Raw genomic sequence first — 14,782 nt, forward strand, 5'->3', positions numbered from 1 at the left:
TGTACGTGTGTTGGATGCATTATTGTGAGTTGTTTGTGTGTTGTTTGTGTGATATCCTATGAGTTCATTCCCATTGTGTTTATCATGTTGGAGTTATCTCCCCTTATTCATTTCATCGTATTACTCTAAAATATTTTTATTTGCAAAGTATCCTTAAATTAGTTTATCAATGATCTAAGTACATTGTATATATAAATTAGATCAAATTTAGAGCCACTCAGGGAAAGAATTTATATAGACTTGCCTGTTATTCAATCCATTTGACTATTACATCTGTCAATAAGATAAGTTGAAATGAAATGAAGACATTTATTCCGACTCTACACTTCATAGCACGTTAACCTATCATGCTACAAGCCAATCATCATGAATTTAAAAGTAATTCATTGGAACCAACTCCATAGCCAAATAGTATAATCTTAGCAATCTCCGTTTATTTAAATAAAGTTGTTTTGATGTTTGAAAACGTTTTGGCATTTCTGACCTTCAATGTAGATCTAGCTCTTTGACAAAACAGACTTGATATCCCTTTAATCACCATAGGCCTCTCGTTCTTACAGAATTTCATTTTCAAGCTGATTTTGTGCGGACATACATTGTAGAAATGAAAAATAATCATAGGTTTCGCTTGCCATAACCTCACAAATGTCATGCTTTATTCACACTTTGGGTTATTGGCCCATTATGTGTGGCTCATGATATACAAAAAAACCTTTTGTAGAGAAAGTATAGAGACGAGGAACATTATTTACAATATAATTAATTAAGGGGTTCTGATAGCTTCAAATATGAATGTCCCTAACAAACATAGCTGCTAACTATATTTTAGACGTAACAATAAAACTGAATAGCCTTAGGAAAAACCGTACTCTAAGAATTTAACATTTACATCGAATTAAAAGAAAGCGAAATTCATCTTTCACATGTATGTCTGTGGAGTAGCATTCCTAATAATGCCTTAGTTCTCCAGGAACATTTCTTTATCTTCCAGTCTCAATGAATGCAAACAATTCTTAATCTGTTGATACGTACATGTACATGTATTCTATACTTTACTGAAATATACTACGTAAGATAAAATTGAAGAAAAAAACCCGTACCATACACAATAATAAACATTTAATTACTAGCACTGCAGGCATGTGGTATAGACGGAATAGTACATGAAAACTACTTTGAATATTTGTTTACCATTATTTTGCACAAACCATTGAGTAATGTAAACAATATGATGCACTGTTAACATGAAAATTAGACTTTGTCATTTCAAATGGTTACATTATATTAAGAAGATACTAACTCGGGATGAAATTATAAGGATATACATGTATAAGGGGAAGTGTACCGTAAGCACATTATTTTGAAACATATACTGAAAACTAGGTTACACTATCAACTTATACAAAAATGGTTTAATGATGGTACAACCTTGACCAGTGGAACCACTAACCTAATTTCAAGGATGTTTTGGTCAAGAAGAATACTTGAAAAAACATAAATTGAAATAGAATAGTATGTAAAATTAGGACATTAAATCTGATATTCCCTATATTATTATGAAGTCTGTAATATATGAAGTGGAAACAATATCATAAGTAAATATGATTTAACACCAAAAATCATCCCTATGTTCATATTCATATGGTAACACACTTTATAGTACAGACTATGATTTACCTGTAATTGAATCCTATTGTTCTCTAACTGACACCAAATCTCACCTAGCATACACCCAACACCTAACCTGTATATAGGAAAATACCAAATATATGCTAGGTGATACGACACCCTTTCATCTCAGCATGCCACTTGTCAATTATAACCAACTTCTGCTTTTTTGGTTATTGGGAACAAAATCATTTGATGGTAACAATATATTTGACAACTTTGACTTTGAAAAATGTATCAAAGTAATTTTTCAAACAAAACTTGATAACATTTTAGCCGGTAATGCAATTGAATATTGAAAATTCGTTTAAATGATACCTCCCCTACCTTGAAAATACGTCTTTTTTATTCAAAATTGGCCAAACAACAATTGAATATTGAAAATTCGTTTAAATGATACCTCCCCTACCTTGAAAATACGTCTTTTTTTATTCAAAATCGTTGTCGGACTCCATTTCAGGAAGTTACTAGCTATTTACTATTCTCGGCATTTTTGTTTCTTTTGAAAAAGAAGTAGTTTTAATTTGTTGACATATATTCGGCCCGTGTAACCTAGAATGTAGATCAAGGTAATTTCTTTTCACCAAACTTGTCAGGCTCTATCTACTTTTAATTATTTAAAAGATCGTTGGCTCATTGTCTGTGCCATATACTTGACCCCTTGAGGCGACACATGTGGGACCCCCTGCAAAGATTGCAGGATCACCGACTCATTGCCTATACCCTTAACTTGACCCCAGCAAAGACTGCTTTTATCACCCTCGTTTAAAATTCTTCATTATTTGATATGCAGTTGTTTTATCTTCTTATTTTCTACTTATTGTTTTTGGGGTGAGTTGTTTTTGTGGACGAAATTGTCTGTGGTCCTTTTAGGGCGAGTTTCTGTAGACAATATTGTCTTTGAAAAGCTAAACTAGTACGAACTTCGGCATTTCTATTGCGGTTCTATGGATTTTTAGGTCACCTGAGATTTCTCATGTGATCTATTGCAATTGCATTCTCTCCGTCGTCGTGCGTCGTCCATCGCGCGTCCGTAAACAATTTACATTTTCAACTTCCTCTCCAAAACCCCCGAACTAATTTCAATGAAATTTTGCAGAAACCTTCCATGGCCAAAGGTTAACTAAAATAGTAAATCATATAGCCCCCAGGGGCCTGAGGGGCGGGGCCAAAAGGGGTCAAATTGACTGAAATTTCAAAAATCTTCCTCTCAAGACCCAGATATGGTAGAATCAAATACTCTTCATAGATGGAAGGGTGTTAGGATGCTTTACCAAAAGTGTGAATTTCATGACCATGGGGTCTCATGTTTCCCTCTGGGAAGGGGGTAAACTTTACTATAGTTTATATAGGGAAATCACATACTTGAGTGTAATTTGTTTAATTGACATCAGAAATAACTTAAACTTCGTTAGAATTATCGGTACTGGATGGCAATTTGATGGTATGCACATACAGTTATTGGCAGTTGCTGACCCCCAGGGGCTGATGGGCGAACAAAAAATTGTCAAAATGACTGAAATTTCAAAAGGTATTTACCAGATAGGGTAGATATACATACTCTTCATTGATAAAAGGGTCTTCGGGTGGTTTATCAAAAGTATGAATAACGTTATCCCATGGCTTCCTGTTCCTCCATGAGAAGGGGGTGAAATTAATTACTATAGTTTATATAGGAAAACAATACTTTTGGGTTCATTTCGTTGATTTTCAACTGCAATTATAACCCTATTGACACTTTGACACTTTGATTATTTAGACCCTGGCCTACCCCAGGGGGTGAGGAGCAGGGTTAACAGGGATAAAATAAATTATAAAGGTTGAAATTTCTACAGTCTTCTTATAAGACTCGGATATGCTAGAAAGAAATACTCTTCTTACAGGAAAGGATCTTAAAAGGTGCTTTATCAATATTGTGAAATTTAATACCCAATAGGCTGAGTTTGAGCTCAATCTCCCCCCTGGGGAGGAGTTGATTGGAATAAAATTCTATGAGATGAGAGTTTGATGCTATTTTACCCTGTTGCTCATCCAGGTGCTACTTAGGGGGTGGCTTATATACCTTGTAGGTGTAAAATTCTCTTACATTTAACAACATTTTGTCTTTGGGTTCAGGTGTTGGAATCAAATACTCTTCATTATTGAGGATAACACATTTGCCTTTGGGGAGAAGTGTTTACTGTAGTTTGCTGTTGATTGATCTGCGTTACATTGATGTTTTGGTCAAAATCATTCAAGTTTATAGTTTCTAGATCACCTGAGACGAAGTATGAAGTGACCTGTTCTAATAGCCTTTTATCCGTCGTCGTGCATCGTGCGTCGTCCGTCGTGCGTCCGTTAACAATTTACATTTTCGACTTCTTCTCAGAAACCGCTTATCTGATTTCTATAAAATTTTGAAGGTACCTTCCTTGATCGAAAATGCACCAAAATTGTGAATTATATGGTTCCCAACTTCCCACCCAAGGAGCTATGAGGGGCAGGGCTAAAAGGGGTCAAATTGGCTTAAATTTTAAAAATCTTCTTCTCCAGACATAGATATGCTGGAAACCAATACTCTTCATAGGTGAAATGGTCTTGATGTACCTTATCAAAATTGTGAATTTCATGACCCTCGAACTTGACGTTTGCCCCTGGGTAGGGGATGAAATTTACTATAGTTTATGTTGGAAAATACAACTTTTGGGTATATTTTGTTCATTTTCTACTGGAAATCATTCAAACTTGATTTCATTATAACCATGAGATTACAGTTTGATACTTTGACATTTTTAACCCTGTCTCATCCCTGAGGGGCGGAGCCCAAATGGGGTCATATAGCCAGACATTTCAACAGTCATCTTCTCCAGACTGAGATAGGCTGGAAACAACTACTCATCATAGATGGAAGGGTCTTGAGGTGATTTATCAAAATTGTGAATATCATGACCCCTTGACTCCATGTTCGCCCCTGGGGAGGGGGCGAAGTTTACTATAGTTTCTATAGGAAAATGATACTTTTGGGTATGCTTGGTTCATTTTCTATTGGAAGTAATTCAAACTTAACAGACATTATAACTATGAAACGACGGTTTGATAATTTGACAGTTTGGGCCCGGGCCAGCCCCCAAGGGCTGAGGGGTGCGGCTAAAAGGGGTTAAATTGACTTAAATTCAAAAATCCTATCCAGAGCAAGATATGCTGGAAACTACATCGATAGAAGGATCTTAAAGCGCTTTATCCCCTGGGGATGGGGTAAAGTTTACTATAGTTATATAGAAATATGATACTTTTGGGTATATTTGGTTCATTTCCAATTGGAAATCATTGAATCTTGATAGACATTATAACTTCGAAATGACAGTTTGATACTATGACAGTTTGGGCTTTGGCCATCTTGGAATTCTTCTCCAGACTCAGATATGGCTTCGTTGACTTAAGTACTATCCCTGAACAAGCAATGTTTGACACATGAACGGAAGCAAACATATTTTTTCAGGAAGAATATACTGGAAAAGATTAAAAATAATGGCGTTCACATCCATAGTGTTTCATTATAAATAACTTTGCCAAAGTCCTGATTGTTCTCTTAAACAATACTTGTATGTTTGTCGTTTATCATGTTAATTGTAACATTATTAACAAAATATGCGACCTTTTTATCACAAAAAGCTCAAAACAAATATCTTTCTCATATCAACTGGTGTTAAAGGTAGGGTCAACGCCTATGGAGATTTAACATTAGCGTCTGCTTGGAATTTCAAAACAAGATAAATCCAAAAAGGTATGGGTATAGGAAGCTTAAATCAGGAATAGTTAGTTTCAGAATTCATTTGACGATAAATGGAACCTCATTGACTTAAACCAGTGTGGGTGCTAAAGGTGTGGTAAAACAATTCCTACTAGAGCATTTAAATGACACAATTGCTATAAAATTATATCATCATCGTGTGCAACATATTCAAACTGTTATTTTTATACCGAATATTACACTGTTTCAAGAAAGAATTGTCCTTTTTATTGAAGGTTTCAGCAGAAAAGTGTGTGACATTTCATTTCTAATGAGAAACTTTCTATTGTTGACACTTTAAATTATATAGTTCTAAAATAGTCTATTTTTCTTACTTGATAATACCTTTCAACATCAGGAATTTCCAAAAAATTGACAACCGGTAAATTTGTCATAAAACATTTTTGGCTCAAAAAAAGAAAAGCATAGCTTTCTTTCCACATTTACTTTAACTTGTGTTTCTTCATGACTAAAGGTCATTGGGTCTTAATAGTTGGCTAGTAAGTTGTTCATGTGAATACGTTTAAGTGTTGTAAACATTGATGAGCTTGACCTTCGTTCAAGGTCACAAAAATCAAAAGTGCTGTAATATATTTTTTGTATGTCAGACAAGGATATCTTTCCTTGCTTTAGTTGTTTAGAGTTAACGATATAAAATAGTGTTATATTCCTTCATATTTTGTTTAGTGAATGGGCAATAGGCAAACACACAATAATAAGTAGAAATGTAAGCCAAAGAATAACTAATACCCCCGCTCCTATATAAACCAGAACTGTAAGTTAAAGGTTAACTTAGACAAAGCATTGTAAAGCAATTCATAGTCTCCCACCAGTAAATATTCAAGTATGTATGTCACTGACAGTGGCAGTTACCATATCTGTAAACTTCCGTTGAAATTGGCCCCATAGTTTTGGAGGAGTTGTCTGGACAAGTATTTTTCAACAAAGTGCCATTACTCCGTAAAAAATGGTTAGATTGAAAAAAAGAATACCTGGATGCACACCATCAGATGGTAGTTACTATATCTGAAAACTTTCGTTGAAATTGAGCCCTTAATTTTGGAGGACATGTCAAAACAAAGATTTTTCAACAAAGGGCCATACCTTTGTTAAAAAAAGGGTCAGAATGAAAAAAATAATACCTGGGTGCACAACTTCAGGTTTTAGTTATCATATCTGGATACTTTCTTTGAAATTGGTCCATTACTTAAGAAGGAGTCGTCCGGACAAACATTTCTTCGGACAGATAGACGGATAGACAATCTGATTCCAGTATTTATTACTCCATTAAAAATTTCCTACATCTGTAATTCCTTTGAGAAGTGTTTATTAAGAACTGAGTATTATCGTTTCTTAATTATATTTAATCAGAACAACGCATTGTGTCATGTCCTTATAATGTCTATATCCTTTGGGCAATTCTCCAAATTGTAGACGCGCTGTCTGACCCGTTTCTGCGCATGTTATATATCGGGTAGATGTTCAGGTAGGGACAAGTCCGTCAATAATTGGCGTTGCTCGACGAAGACGAAAATAACTGAGACTATTGAAGTTCAGGCACGCGTGTCATAAGAAATCATACCCTTATTCGTATTCTAGTAACTCAATATCCAAAATACCACATGTGCTTTATGGTTATTCTCGTGCTGATGTGTTTTCTTTTGGATCCTTTAAGTCAGTGTAAATAATGTTTATGTTTGTCACTTTTAATCTTTTTATTTGTCACACTTTCCACAACGTGTTCATTGTTCCAAGGCTAAGCCTGTTTTCAGGATACTAACAGTCAAACTTGTCAACAATATTTACAACATTTAAATATTTCTCTCTGCCAGATATATTACATTCAGACTATCCGTGTCATTCATTACGTTCCCTCTATAGGATTCGCCTCCTACATGTACATAAAATTAATATGTATATCATTTTTGACAATGGATGGAATAGCGATGTACCCTGGTATGGTGAAATTAATTAATATCATACTACTTCGAAATCTAGTCTCTAGTGTTTCCCTGGACTTATCTGTTATCAATGTCTTGAACATTTTTGAAATATTTTTAGGAAGGAGATGGCTTACATTTGCTGTGGTGGGGTTTTGATTTACAGTAAAGTAGCATATGATAAACGTATAGTTGATCTTCGTTCCAATGATTAGGAATTAATATGGATTGAAATGACCAAACATAATGAACTCATTCCTCTTGGTTTTTTATGATAGACCTGACAAAAATCTTGATAGCATGGAGAAATACTCCTGGTAGGAGAAAATAAATCTCGGCCTACCAGAGTTACTTCTCTAAGTCAACACCTCTTGATTTGATATTAACTAACAACTTAATCATCGTTACTAACAGCACACTGCATCCTCCATCTTGTAGTATTCATTATCCCGTAAATGCCGGAACAAACATAAAACAATTAAGAAATAAAACGTGCATATGAGAGGAACATACTATCCTTCAACATTAACTTCGGTCAGTTACCCGGGATGTAGAGTAAAGGGTGACATTTAAAATATGAATTTCTGTCTTTATTGGGAAAACCATGACTGTTATAGATCTAAATGTACCCCTTGAAACAGTAACTATTATTATTCTAACGATAAAATTGGGATGCCTAATGACATTCAACTGAAAATCAGACATTGAAATCGTCAGCACTATATAATTAAGCAATACTCCGGCCACCTGGACCAAATTTAGAACCATTCGGAATGAAATCATTTGTGTTTATACGTGAAGCTAAGGAAAAGATATCTTCCTAAATTACAATCTTAACTTATGGATAAATCTATAAAAAGAAAGAGAAAGAGAAAGTTGTAATTTAAGATTGATATCAAATCTCTTGAGATTATACATATTACATTTTTACGTATGGTATGCGCAAAGTTTACCCACAGAGAATGCGACGTTTTGGAGTCAACCTAGCTGGAAGCAGCACGTATCATGAAAAGTTTAAGACTGGGAACTAACTATAATATTCTATATAGTTAAACTTGCACCTAGTAAAAAAGGCAATCGCATCAAAATATTACTTAATGATTTTTAACAACAACGGTCAATTTCATGTTTCTTACTGAATTCAACCCTATATCATTAATTTTGTAAATTGTATATAATACACTTTTGTTGATGTTCCAATGCCGAGAACGAATTTATATAGAACAAGTTTTTAACCAAGCTTATGTCAGAACTGAACGATCCAACTTGTCTGTGTCCTCTTTTGGAGCTCTCAAAAAGGAATGTTTACAATTTTTATCTGATATTGGATTGCAAGCCCCTGTGTTATACTGATTTCCAATATCATGGTAATAGACAGTTTGATACAGAATTGTGTCAGTTAAGACAGTGCCACATATTGTTATTCAGGTTGTAAGGGGACTGTCACTCTACTGTGGACTTTGTTGTTACCCCGACCCACTCACCCTCCCGTGGTAAATATTGAGCTATTAATACCCGTCCGTTGAGAACTTGAGTGTCAACAACCGTCAATACTGTTTGGCTGGTGAATAATAGATTAATATTTTAACCATGATTATAGATTATATTCCTCAATATAGTTAATTTAGCATCTCAATAGAAGTCATTATTTGCAAAAGGAACGTACCTGTATACAAATACATTTCCCGAACAATTATTCATTTTTTCACTAATTCAGCCATACACGCGATTTTGGTTTGAAAATTTTTCAACTTAATTATACACGACCATTCAGAGTATTACGACACGAATGATTTTTGTTGAGATAGCTTACCTTTATTATTATTTAATATAGGGTGACAGGTAGAGTCAGGTAAATTATAATCCTCGGCTGCCTGTACTTTGAAAACATGTTAATCTAAGGTCTTTCTTCATCTTACAACTCAGTGAAATCCTTCTGTATGCATGCATTTATATAAAGTCAGATAAAGTTACGAAGTGTTATATAAATGCACGTAAAATGCCCACACATGTGTGTGTGTGTGTGTGTGTGTGACGATCAATTTCAAATATAGTATCTGGGTTCGATCCCCGAAGTCGTACGCATGGACTATTCAGAGAAAGTGTTTTTTCTCCTGTCCACACAACTCCAACAACGCAGGTGCAATATAAAATGGTCTGGGATGGATGCTGCGGTATCTGCGCTGTAGCATTCAAGTGTGATGTCACTATAAATGATGCTGTTGGAAGCACGGCCCTACTACAAACATAATATAAAGCATCTCCAGCACACACGTATGCATACACACATATGGATATAATAGCAAGGTGGCATAGGACTAGTAATTCGCGCGTGATAAGGCAGCTCCTGCGAATTTCTCAAAATTGTTAAAAATTAATGTATATGCTAATTGTATTGATTGTATAAATTGTATATATATGTACTGTAAAACGCTTTAGAGTGGCTTAATAGCTAGATGGGGCGCTTTATCAAATGTTGTGTATTATTATTATTACACAAATTTATTACTCTGTAATTGAGTTCCCACCTCTGTAATATATGCTGCCGGGTGGATTATTCCTACTCTTTACAGGTAGGAACAAGTTCGTCAAACATTGTAGTCGCCCGACGGAAATAATTGTGCCTATTGAATGTCAGGTTATGCGGGTCAGAAGAAATCATACACTATTTCTTGCGAAGCCTGCTTTCAGAATAATAACAGTCAGACTTGTCAACAATATAATCAACATTTAAATATTTCTCTATGCCAAATATACTACATTCAGAATATCGGTGTCATCCATTACTTTTCCTCTATACAGATTGGCCTCCTACATGTACATATGTATATCACTGTTGACAATGAATGGAATAGCGATGTACCCTGGTATAGTGAAAATAATCAATGTCATATGAATTCGGAATCGTGTCTCTAGTGTTTTTCTGGACCAATCTCTTATCAATGTAATTTTTTGAAATATTTTTAGAACGGATAGGACTAACAATTCTGGTGGTGTGGTCTTGATTTACAGTAAGATTAACATATTTACTACACGTAGAGTTGATCTTGATTTCAATGATCAGGAACTGATATGGATTGAAGTAACCAAATACAATAAACCCGTTCTTCTTGGTTGTTTAAACAGACTCCTAACTCTCTCGTACGCTTTTGGGATAGACTTGACAATTATTTTGAAAGCATTGTTTAACTATAAGGAGAAATACTCCCTGTTGGAGAAAATAAAGCAGACTTTTTTGAATTTTAAGCTGAGTTCATAGGCTTTTATTAGAATATGGATGAGATAATACTGTTACTCGGCCTACCAGAGTTACTGCTCTATAGTCAACACCTCTTGATGTAATAGTAACTTAAACTTTAGCTTAAACCTCGTTACTAACATCAAAGTGCATGCTCCATCTTGTAGTGCTCATTGTCCCGTGAGTGCCGATATAAACATTGTACTTAATATCTGTACAATAAAATATTCTGAAATGAAAAGCTAACAAAAGTAGACAGAGACTCAGCAGGTAGGAGCAAGTATAGGGGGGGAATGGGGCTCCTACAACACCTGATCATGTTGCCAGATTTGAGCTGATTACCAGGAAGCTAACTACCGCTTAAAAATCTAAGTTAATTCCATGAAAACGTTAAAAAGAAAGTGAAAGCAGACATCGCCAGGAAGAGTCCGGTACGAATAACGTGATGAAGATGCGAATTAGTCTGGTCGCGTGGGTTACAGAGGGTATAATGCAAGTGATCTGAGCTGATTCGAGGACTCTGAAACGGACGACAGAATATGACAGATTTACAGGGATCTGGTGCCTTGTTACAGGTGATTTGTATGAACTTATCCTGATATTTAGAGAATAATATTAGACGTTTTAAGGGTTCGATAAATTCCCCTCCTTAAATCAACCCTACTTATTCTCATCGCATCATACATTATATTTCTGGTTGATGTACAAACTATCTTGGTTCTGTTGATAAGATTTCTCTAAAAAACCTCCTATATGCAAGCAAAAGGTATTCTCCTTCCACAGACATGATCACCTTTTCCTCCGAAAACACACACCATTTCGATCAAAGTTGTTCTCAGTGATAGAGCCACCTTTACCATATTCATGAGGTTGACGTCATGTTGTAACGACAAACTTGCGGTCCTGTTGGCTGGCGAATCTATACAGATTACGCAACATGTATTTACAAGGCTGTGCGATGTGTTCGCTCGAGCATGACGGTAACCACAGGAATATGAAAACAAAAGTGTATTTCACTGGGAAATTCGGAGTAAACGGAGGTCTTGTCGTAGAAATGTTTGGGTCCCTGTGGACAGATCTAGCTAACAACTGCAGACGTCGGTCACACATAAAACAGAATACCCGAGATCTTTGTATATGCTAATATTATGAAAAGAACTTCAAGGTAAATATAACATAACTCGTACAAAACGACTGACTCGACGAAAAGTATGACTGAAATGTAACATTTACATTAAAGAATATATCTGTACTCACACTGACTTCTCACAAGGAAATGGACAATGGCAATGCTATATACGTTGGCGTGAGTAGTGTCCGATCCCTCAGAAGGCTGGATCTGTAATGGAATCAGGAATGACCGACCAGGAAATGACATGCGCAAACACTCACCCATTGATCCAATCTGATAAGCTCATTCATATACCTTTGTGTGACGCAAAATGTATATTTGGAAACTTACCCGTTAAGAGTCAATCAACTGTAACCTTGGTAAACCCACAAATAGGTTTCATATCATAAGATTGTATACCACCTTTCTCGCAAAAGACGACCAGATATTTAGTCAACAGTAGTCGAGAGAATCATATTTGAAGTTACTGTACATGATCGTATATTGACCTTTGTAGGAGCCGTTGGTACCGTTGGAAAGATGGATAGTTGTTCTTTTGGAAACCTACATGCATGCAAAATGTATTCACCTTCCGTTCCCCCCGAATTCATATGCTATTTCGATCAAAGTTTGTCCAAGGGATAGAGCCTCTTTTCCCATTTTCATGAGGTTGACGTCACGTTGGAACGAACATGTCGGCTGGTGGATATATGCATATTATCCTACATATCTTTACAAGCTAGTGCAACTGAAAGTTTTCGCTCGAGTATGACGGTAACCTAATAAATTTGAGAAAAGTTGCTCTAGCGATGATTCTTTCTTGATAAAAACAAACTCTCAGCCCTTAACTGTTGATGTAATCTTAAGCAAGAGCACAACTTGTGATGCCCCGCCATAAAATGGCGGGGGGGGGGGGGGGGGGGGNTGTCCCGTCCCGTCGCGTCCCGCCCGATTCAATGTAAACACCCGTCCTGTCGCGTCCCGTCCCGAATCCATGTAAACACTTAGCAACTTCATTCTTTCACAGATTTTGATCAAACTTTATACAAAGGTACAACCGTCCATAAAATGAAGGGGGGGGGGCTATTATACATAATAAATTAAAACAAACTATCACGTGTGCCAATCCAGAGAGCAGGTGATTGGGACAGCCCCTACCTAACAAACTCCTGGATGTTGTCCTTACATATTAAATACTATAATAGTTAAAAGGTTCCTTTTACATTTACTGTCTTAAAACATGATGTCTTTAAAAAAACAATAACAATGGTGATAAATTAAATGAATGATTTCCTAGTTCTGCATTGTAGTGAAATTTAAGTTTCCAAGGGTTCGGGAGCCTCCTACCAGCGAGGTATGCTAAATTCACACTAACTAGTAGCTAATCATAATTTAAACTGAAGATTATTTTCATAATTATTTTTCTGATTGACACCTGGTATCATATTTAACAAATGGATAAAATAGAAAATGTAATTGTATATGATATTCAGCCTAAAATGGCTTACAAGACACTGTTTAAAATTATAACTTATCACATAGACTGCTACGTCTTCTGTACATATTATATAAGTGGTTTGCAAGTGGAATTTTTAACTCCTCGGAAGACATTATAAAATTAAATTTGTCATTGTTATTAAGACTTGCAAAATAATTTCTTATATTATTTGCTACATTAAATAAGGATGATCTTATGTCATTATATAAATCACATTTAATTAAAAAGTGTAATTCATCCTCTATGCAGTTATTTACATTTGTATATACCTTACACAAGCGTTCCTCTAGTGGAATCACAGGTTTGGCGTATCTGCCAGTTTTCACTGCTAGAGGTAGAGAGCCACATTTAAAATTAAAAAGTACTCTTCGTTTGCTCTTTTGTCTAACAAGCTTGACATATGAATCTGGTATTAAATTTGATTTGAAAGTTCTGTAAGTTCTCAACTTGTTACCATTTATATTACCACTATCATTCCATATAGACTCGTACCATTCATCAGCATCTGAAATGAATAGTTTTTCTTTCACTCGTCTAATATTGTGTTTAACAGAAAACGTTGAGTTTAAAATTTCATTCAAATTTTTGTCATCAATCATTTTCAAAATTCTAGAATCCCAAGATTTCTGCAGACTAACGGACCATAGATGCCCCTTTTTCATGAGTCTGTTATCATCACAATACTTTATTCTGAAAAATAAACGTGTCGTTTCTAAAACTTGACTTACAGTGCAAGAGTGCCACCACATATCACCTCTGAGTGCTAAGTCACTTGGTCGACGGGAGGCTCCTTTAAAATATCTACTTGCCTTGTGTAGGATGACAGAAACCTCTCGGTATTTATTTATACCACATAATCCACATCCATAAAAAAGAACCGGCTCAATTAAAGTTTTATTTAACTTGTTAAATACTTCATAGGATATTTCACCGGCATGTGGATACTTTATATATAAAGTTGTAAGTGCTCTACTAGCAGAGTTCTCTGACAGCATTGACAAATCCACCGAGAGAAGAAGGTCTTGGACACCATTGTATAATAAACATGGTGGGCCAAAGGGTTATTAAATAACTTACTTATGGGATCCATGGTGCCAAAGGATAAAGTCTATGCGGGACCGCAGAAGTCTCTGGAGGACCTTTGGGCCGTTAACCGGTGTACAAAAGGAAGACAAAGGAACCATAAGAGCACGAAGAATGCAGAATAAACTTAAGATCTACTTGTTAGTTTGTTCTCAACATGTCAGTGTATGTAACATGTCACTCTATGCTCACCTATCATGAATATTTACACTTTTAAGGATACCAATGTATATAAATACAACAAACATTCTATTACTTTATATTGACTAATAAGGACATGGAAATAAGGAACCTCAGTTATGTTGGAATATTACACAATTTACAAGCAAATTTTAAATTGTGTCCTCAATTGTATCTTTGCAGGATGTCAATTGTATCTTTGCAGGATGTCGAGGAATCCTTCAATTTGCCCAGGCCTGGGTGCAACAAAGTTTACGCTTTGGAAAGATCCCTACAACAGCCTCTGAGGGATACT

The 14,782-nt window shown here is 35.5% G+C and overlaps 1 protein-coding gene across 4 annotated transcripts in view; it reads right to left on the reverse strand.

The window, feature by feature from the left end:
• The window catches only part of LOC110454508 (glutamate--cysteine ligase catalytic subunit-like), a 53,055-nt gene extending 41,030 nt beyond the window's left edge, over window positions 1-12,025 (reverse strand). For all 4 annotated transcript variants that reach the window (XM_021504038.1, XM_021504036.1, XM_021504034.1 and 1 more), the window contains exon 1: window positions 11,873-12,025. The gene's annotated coding sequence lies outside the window, so the exon portion shown is untranslated. The remainder of the gene's footprint in view (window positions 1-11,872) is intronic.
• Between the last annotated feature and the right edge of the window lie 2,757 nt (window positions 12,026-14,782).

This window comes from Mizuhopecten yessoensis, unplaced genomic scaffold (genome assembly GCF_002113885.1).
Source record: "Mizuhopecten yessoensis strain PY_sf001 unplaced genomic scaffold, ASM211388v2 scaffold7903, whole genome shotgun sequence".
NCBI classification, from domain to species: domain Eukaryota; kingdom Metazoa; phylum Mollusca; class Bivalvia; order Pectinida; family Pectinidae; genus Mizuhopecten; species Mizuhopecten yessoensis.